We start from the raw sequence: 9,106 nt of genomic DNA on the forward strand, positions 1-9,106 counted from the left end.
ACAGCAAAGTCAGTTTGGATGAGAGGCTTCTCCATTCTGGTTAAGTGTGAAGATATGAGATAAAAAACTCTCCTTTGCTTCACCTCATGCGGGGTGAAACCAAGCATCAGTTTGTTTGAGTCACTTCATTTTCTCGACTCTCTATCTCTCTCTATCTCTCTCTCTCTCTCTCTCTCTCTCTTTTCCCTCTCTGTCTCTCCAAACTTTGTGGCCTACTTTTTCGGCGCTTTGAAAAATTGTCTTTGGCGAGGGTTGGATGAAAGTTGTGAGGGGGAGGCGGGGAGGAGGCGCTGGGCAGAGGAAGCGAGTGAAGGCTTGCCCCTTTATCTTCCTGCCCAGACCTCCATCATGTCTGACTCTCCCTCCCTGTTTCTCTCTTTTCGTCTCTCCTCCTCTCATGTTGTGAGATTACTCATCGACTCAAATTCTTGCATCTAGAATGAAAAAAACACAACTCTTTTTTTATGTGACAGACTGCTCTGAAAATGTGATGAAACACAAACAGTCTCTTTGATGCTGTTTCAGATCTGGTGGTGAATTTTCAGACACACAAAAATGAAATTTTAAATAGTTAAGAAGGTATTTAAGAGTGTGTAGCTTACTGTTACTAACGAGCATATAAACGCACTGCATTTATCTAGAACTAGGCTACATTTTGGGGTCAACAGGTTACAGTATGTTAGAAAAAAGCCCTGTTCACGATATCACATGGAATGTGTAGTATTTCCCCTCTCTCTCTGCGGAAGCAGGTCACGGATGCAAAGACTAAATCTAAAATAGCTGCCAAAATTAACACTGCTGCAGGATATCAGTGCTGTTAACACAATTTTCCCCAAACTTTTGTTTTCCAGTGCTGCACCCCGTAACTAACCAGAATAAAAAAATACTTAAAGTATAATTTATTTCTCCTCTCCCCCAAAATGTTGCTTATACTGTATTTTGTTTTATTTGCACTCTCTATATTTGCACTCGTTGCTACTTTGAACTGCAACTGCTGCACAATAATTTCCCTCGGGATGAATAAAGTTCTATCTTATCTCACTTTATTGGTGCGTGATTCATACAGTGAGATTACACTGTAAATCACCAGCTGCATCAGAAAGAGTTACCGTAAACTGCATTAGTGCTGCGCCTTAGTGGAAAGCTTGACAGGTCTAGTCTCACCAGCTGGTGACCCGCGTTTACAGTACAGTGGACATGATGTAAATATGTAGTCATTATGTGTGTGTGTGTTGGAGAGGTCACAAAGGTCAGTTAGAGCCCATTAGGCTGCTGCCTCAGCAGAGAGGAGGCAGACGTGTAAATCTTTCGCCTCATTAGCTTCGTGTAGTCAGACTGCGAGGAGAGCATGCTCCCCGTTCATGTTTCACAACAACGCAGCAACATCCCAACATGCTGACACGGCCACACAAAATCAATTGACCAATTAATCAATCCATCAATAAGTCAAGCAGCAAACCAGCGAGCCATGCAACCTGCTGACCGGTTAAAGAGCAGATCGGCCGACTCTGACCGAAACTAAACTTATCATCGATTTCACGTTTAAGAGACGAGAAGGTAAGAAACTAAAACCTCAATCAATTAATGGAGAAAATAATCAGCAATACTTTAAGTTAATTTTCCTGATTATACTTACATACTTTTACATAAAGGGGACATAACATGCTCATTTCCAGGTTCATACTTGTATTTTGAGTTTCTACTAGAACATGTTTACATGCTGTAATGTTCAAAAACACATTATTTGAATACCTGTATTCACCCTCTGTCTGAAATGCTCTGTTTTAGCGCCTGTCTCTTTCAACCCTCCCGACTTGTCATAATGGGAAAAGCCCGTTCTCATTCCCAGGGCGTCAAATACCGACACTTTGTCACGGCCGTCTACGTTTCATACCAACGCACTGAGCTTTCCATTAACTACACCGTAAACCCATTTGCGTCAATATTAATAGTGTGTTAATGTAGCTTTAAGAGTGAAAAGACACACACACCAGTCGGGCGGGTTGGGAGGTGGATGGGTCCAACAAACACAAGGCTTTCATCCAGGGGACCTGTTCATGTCCCGTTTTCACAAGTTTCACTTTGCAAACGTAGTAATTTTAAGCCCAACCATGATGTTTTTTTCTAAACCTAACTCATTGGTTTTGATGCGTAAACCTAAGCAATTGTTTGAAATCACAACGTTAAGCACGTGTTTACTGCGACCGTAAAGGGACGCCAAGGGTTGTGACAAAGCGTCAGTATGTGACGAGTTGGGATGAGAACGTGTTGGTAATTGTGACGACATTTCTCACTATTTTCATTATTTTTTACAAACCAATCGATTAATGGAGAAAATAATCAGCAGATTAATCCATAATGAAAATAATTATTAGTTAATAGTTCAAAACGAGCTCCACCTCAACCAACTACAACAGTTAAGTCCTGCTTTTACATTAATGCACGAGTGATAATAATCTAATGACAGAATATACATTATAATAGTTGAACAGTCACAGGGGACATTTTTAGAATTTAATTTTATATATATATATATATATATATATATATATATATCAAAACTGGATTGATTATGAACATTTTCATAGAATAAATAAAAGCGGTGGTAGTAAAACACAGACACATGTTACGTGTTGTTGTGTTTGTCAATCTGCTTTGTCACACTGCAGCTCACTCTGCTCTCTCTTCCTGTTTTGGTTGCTGTTGCTCGGCTGAGCAGACGACCGTTTTACTACAGGAAGTGAGACAGGAGTTGGTTTTCTGTTGATTTTTTTTTTAAGAAACCGCAGCGTGACAGATTGTTGAGTTCACCGCGGCCGAGGAGGAAGCGGCCGTTGGGTTTGTTTTCATCATGTTCTGACGTCCTTCAGAGCTGCTGTTCACCCACTTCTTCTCCTTCTTCTTCTCCTTCTTCTTCTTCTTCTCCTTTGTCGGCGCCTAAAACTGTTATTTTTGGAATTGTATAACTTCCTGTTTACACTGTATTTACTAAGTAAGATTTTTCTTAAGTTTTAATGGTCTTTACTTTTATAAGTATTAATGATGCAGCCCAAATCTCAGTTTGAAAGTAGCTTGTAGTTACTAAGAACTTATGAAGGAGTTTACACACAAACTAAGTGATGGATTTATGAATTACTGGTACAACACTGCAGCAGAGCAGCGTTTTATAAAACTGCATGGTGACACACAGTAAACATGACGGTTTCCAGACTGTCAGAGGTGCAAATTTTGCAAAATGTACTTCCTCCATAAACAAATCCACTGATTCTGTTGAAATGTATTGATTTTGCTGCTGTGACCTGGACACTAACAACATAAACAAGTCAGGATAATTAGACCCAGCAATGCTCCATGTGTGAAAAGTTAATGTTTTGGTTGTGAATCCTCTACAGGTCCAGTCACATGGTCTGAAGTCTGGGATCTGATGGTCCTGCGACTGGATGGATTAGCTTCACCAGCGTCTTTGCTCAGTATTATCCTCCATGAACCAGCCTGGATTACCTGCTGGAAAGGTCAGCGTGAGGTCAGGGTGTAGGGCTGAGCAACGGTCCCCTCTGAGTGCTAATGGATGAAAGTACAGTAAATGGGTCAGTGGTCACCGGCAGCCAGTCAATGGTGGTCATCTCTTTTCAAATTCAAAGCAGCTTTATTGGCAAGAAGGTTTTAAGAACAATGTTGCCATCTTGCGAGGGTTTCCCAACTCGCGGGTTACCTTCTAGACACGATTGAGCAAATTTTACATGTAGCCAAACGGTGGAATTCAACATGTCCGTCACATGATGCCATTGGGCCCAAAAATACTTTTTTCCCATAGACTTACATTGGGAAACAGATGTCTGCAAATTAGTGGATAATTTTTTTTTAGGTAAATCAACTTCCCAGTATGAACACTTGAATAGCCCTTATTTAAATCATTAGGTCCTAAAAGTTGTAAAATGCACTAATAGCTGAATCCAGAGTTATTTCTCTTCTTCCGTTCTTGTGAATGAGACCCAGACCGAGGCTGGAGCGAGGGCTGGGATGCGGAGTTAAAGAAAACGCTACTGCGCCTGTTCTACGGGCCCAATGGACATCCATGATGATAAAAATATAAAAGTACACACTGACAGTAATATGAATATTAACACAACATTAAAACAACATTAAGATTGATATGTATTAATGATATATATACAGTATACAGTATTCAACACGTTGTCATCCCAACTCGTCACATACTGACGCTTTGTCAGACCCCTCAACTTCACTTTTCGGTCGCAGTAAATACGTGCTTAACGTTGTGAATTAAACAAAAACACTTAGGTTCAGGCAACAAAACCACTATAGATAGGTTTAGGAAAACACAACATAATTGGGTTTAAAATCACTATGTTTCTACTTTGCAAATGTGACTTGACGTACGGGACATGAACAGCGGTCTCCTGGATGAAAGCCCTGTATTTGTTGGACCCATCCACCCTGTGTGTCTCTTTTGTTCTTTAAACTACATCACCACAGCACTTTCCCTGAGCGTTTACTGTATAAAATATGGAGGTAGTCTCAGTGACATTACCCATAGGTTTCTGAAGAGCCATTGTCAATCTCAAAGTAGGAGGCTCCGGCCTTCGCCATCTTGGCAGTGACGACACAGCATAACTTCCGGTCAATCCAAAAATAGGCAAAGAGGAGGTTCATGGGTGGAGCTGAGGTGGGCCGGCTGACGCAGCAGAGAAGACAGCTTACAGCTAGCGACCTGGTACGGCATCCAAAGAGGACACGCCCTCAATTATGCTGAAGTTTAAGCCTTGTTATAATTTAAACAGGTGAGATATATAAAGTAAAGTTGTCATGAACGGGGATATTAGCTATGGAGACCAAAACCATTTTTGTACCAGGCTGTAAACATGTTTATTTCTGCTGTAAAGTTGGGCATTTTAACATGTGGGTCTGTGGGGATTGACTCGCTGTTGGAGCCTCAACTGGCCATATGAGGAACTGCAGCTTTTGCAACTTCCGCGTTGGCTTCATTTCTCAGCAGCGGAGGTTGCCTCTTAGCCCCAACCTGTGGTTGAAATGAGATAATAGACATGCTTTGACCTGCAAACATCCAAATCAGTAAGAGATGTGAAACTTGCAAACTGTGGTTCACCCACTTTTGTGTTGTGTAATCAACACAAAATCATCTCAATAGTATCGTTCATAATCACGTTGGTTTAATTTTTATTTGAGAAACACAAAATGCTGATTGTTTATCTGCAAGTCAAACTTAGTTTTATTATGTATGTAGATAAACTTCTCATCTCTGTGATGAGAATGAAAGACGGGCCTTCAGTCTCTCCTCTCACTCGTCACACAGAGGAAGTGAGAGTCGTAGTAAAGAAGTGAGAGTGTTTCTGAGGTGAGCCGATGACTTCAGTTCACGTTTGACGGTTGCAGAATTTTCCCGCCTCGGCGACGCAGCAGCGCTCGGGTACTCTCCGTGTTGTCTGCATATGACGGTGTGGTTGAGATGTGTTACACTCTCTCTACTGCGTCCTGTAACCACAGAGGACACAGCGGACTTACACAACAACTGCAGCACAGCATGCAGCCGCTCGGCTTTAACCTCCTCGATGACATGAAAGAGGAAGTTTTACATGAATAATAAAGACTCAGCATGTTGAAGGTTCAGTTTACTGGCAACAACAATATATGGTGTCATAGAAAAAACACCTTTATGTCCTCTAGAGGCCACAATGTTTATTAAAGTGTTGGACAGAACAAACAACTTCCTACAGTTCATGGTCAGGATTCATCCTCTGTAGAACATGAATATGTCTGATTTGTGACATTTCCAGCTGATCAGACCGAACAAAACATAAAGTTTTCACCTCTTGAACCTGATGAATGCATTTTACTTTTAAATTTACATTTTAAAACTCGCCTTTACCTCTAAATCAGTGTTATATCAGATTATACATTCCTTAAAATGGTGTATTTACTGTGTGATGAAAACATGTCATTTCCACATTGTGTTATTATATTATTTTCTCATAAAAGCTAGTCCATCATATTTATGATAGCGTGCCACTGACATGTCAGATGAGGGCATTTCAGAGCTAACTTACGGGTGCTCTGTGGACACTCAGAGACATCTCCCTGCTGCTGAGAGTTACTTCACCTCAGCGTTCGTCCTCTGTGACCTTCACTCAGATGGTGATGATGATGTCTGTGGTCAGATCGGCTCCAGAGTCGAGGGGAGGAACAACCTGATCTCTCTCCTGCGGCTTTCAGAGCCTCGCTGACGGCCAGAGAGGGGCTAGTGTGTGATGGAGTGTGGGGTTGTGGGTAATCCTATCGCCAACCAGAGAGGATCTGGATCACCATCCCACCATTTCTACTGTACAGTGGCGGCTGGTCTGCCTCAGTTCTGAATTGAAAATGTTATTTCAGTAAAAGTATGCAAGTATAATCAGGAAAATGTACTTAAATTATTAAAAGTATAAAAATGTCCCCTGTGACTGTTCTACTATTATATATTATTTCATTAGATTACTATTTGTCACGGTTTGGCCCTCAGACTTTTGTTAAGACTTTCATGCATTCGTTTAGTGTTTCCTGTTTTATTTTGTAAGCCACTCTCCTCATGTGACATGTTTGGTTTTACTTCCTGTCTTTTTGTGTTTTCCCGCCAATTTTGATTGACTGCCCCGGCCTGACTAGTTTCACCTGTACATACACTTTTCTGAATCAGCCTTGTTAGTTCTCCCCAACCAATCAGCTCCTTTTCTTGTTCCCAGTGTTTTTCCCCAGCCAATCAGCTCCCTGCCTATTCCTCGGCCTAATCACCTCATTCCCCTCACCTGAGCTTCTCCGCCCATCTCTCCACCTCTCCTCAGATTAGTTTGTACTTATTGATGCCTTCAAATGCAACTAGTGAGCTCGTGTTTACAACATGGGAAGTCGTGTTCATGATATACGTGGCGTTCAAGTGGTTAAGTCGTGAAGAACACTGCTGCTAAGCAACGGTAATATTAACGTTACCTTCGGCATCTAGAAGACACAGAGGATGACAATTAAGCAAGCTCGCAAGTGGGTAACATAATAAAGAAAATGCAAAGGCATAATGACAGAGGAAAGGGATGAGGTTGTTGGGAATATCAACATTTTCCTTAGACTTATTATAAAATTATGAAAAAAACAATGTATGAATGAAATTACAATATATTAACTTATTAAGTACCGAAAAATGAACTTGCATCGCCTCCGCCATTTCTGACAAGATCAACAAACATGTCACAACTCATGAACTCGTAACGTTCCACTTACGAGGTTGTGAATATGACATGAGGGGGGCGTTCATACGGGTTCAACTCGTAAACACGACCCCATTTAAAGGCACCATATGTCCTGGTTTTCAGCTCAGCCTTTGTTGGATCCTTGACTTTGTTATGAGAGTTTCAGTTCTGCCTTGCCTGCACCGATTCTTGTATTCAAATTATTTTCTCCAAGTCCCTGTTTCCGTAGTCTCCTGCATTTGGATCCACTTTCCATGACAATTATCCATATATATTATGCTCACACATTCAAGTAAAAGCAGGATTTTACTGTTGTAGTTGTTTGAGGTGGAGTTCATTTTGAACTATTAACTAATGATTATTTTCATTAAGGATTTATCTGCTGATTATTTTCTCCATTAATCGATTGTTTGGTTTGTAACAATAGTGAGAAATGCCATCACAATGACCCAGAGCCTAAAGGTGACACCTTCACAATGTTTGTTTTGTCTAACCAAGTGTCCAAACTAAGGCTGCAACTAATGATTATTTTCATTGTTGATTAATCTGTTGATTATTTTCTTGATTAATTGATTAGTTGTTTGGTCTATAAAATGTCAGAAATTGGTGAAAAATGTCAATCAGTGTTTCCCAAATGTCTTGTTTTGTCCACAACTCAAAGAACCTTGTGCATAAACAACTTGTTGCATTCACCAGTTTTCTCATTCTAAGACTTTTCTTTTTAATGGTAAATGGGACGATGGAACAAAAAACAACAACATGTCGTCCTCCTCTCTGGTTCACAGACAGCTGTTGCAGTATGTGCAACATCTGATCCTTGTTAACATCTGAACCATCTTAACCTCCGTGCACAGTCACCGTCCTCCCCGACAAAACAAAGCCAGAGGCCGCAGTTGTGACTCACTCGTTTGCAATCCCACCGCCACAACTTCCCACGGCCCGATGACAGCAACGGAGCAGCACGCCGTCACCCGAGGCTAATACCTGCTCCCTGATAGCTTCATTTACTCTGCAGAAGAAGTCATTTTCCTTTTTAACCTCACTAATCCCTGTTAGGACATGCCTCTGCTTTCTCGTGAGCCTTACTCGGATGGGATTAGTGTTACAACGAGGAGGCGGGGAAACTGTAATCGTCACTGGAGCATGTCTGTAATCTTAGTCTTGCGTAAATCTGCCATGTTAATAGTTTTTACAGACTGTGCAGACTATAAAACTCCAGTTTTACCGTCTGTGAAACAAAAAGCTGGAGTAAAACTATTCTAGTCTGAGCTGCTTGAATAAGGCTGTTTTCAGACCTTTAGTGTGTTTGCTTTGTTCTGATTCAGGGACTAATGTGATACGACGTGTTGCATTTGCTCCTCGGTTCGTTTGTGTTTATACGGCAACATTCAAGAGCGGTCCAAAAGCTGTAAACAAATAAGCGAGCAAGCTGTTCTGTAATTGGTCAGAAATACTACCAGGAAGATTTGCCTCAAAACGCTCCGTCCTCTTTCTTTTTTTCTTCTTCACTATGGAGCACCAGCAGCGTGTACTGCTAATTGTTTTCATTATGTTTATACGGTTGATATACCAGTGGTCATTAAATGAACAAAATATGCAGTTCCATCGAGATGTGGATATTTTATAATTATAATCAATTATAAGAATATAATGATAAATAATATCTCAATTAATTAGAGCCCATCGCCGTCTGAGGCTGGCTTTAATGGATGCATATAAGCTATTTTACAGGCAATGTGCGAGCCAGTTGTTTCAGATGGTACTGTAGGGTCGATTGCATTCTGATTGCAAACAAACCACTCCAGAGTTCGAGTGGAAGCTGGCCGAGACCACCTTCCCTAGGCGATTGT

The sequence above is a fragment of the Sebastes umbrosus genome, chromosome 3, assembly GCF_015220745.1.
Source record: "Sebastes umbrosus isolate fSebUmb1 chromosome 3, fSebUmb1.pri, whole genome shotgun sequence".
In the NCBI taxonomy this organism is placed as follows: domain Eukaryota; kingdom Metazoa; phylum Chordata; class Actinopteri; order Perciformes; family Sebastidae; genus Sebastes; species Sebastes umbrosus.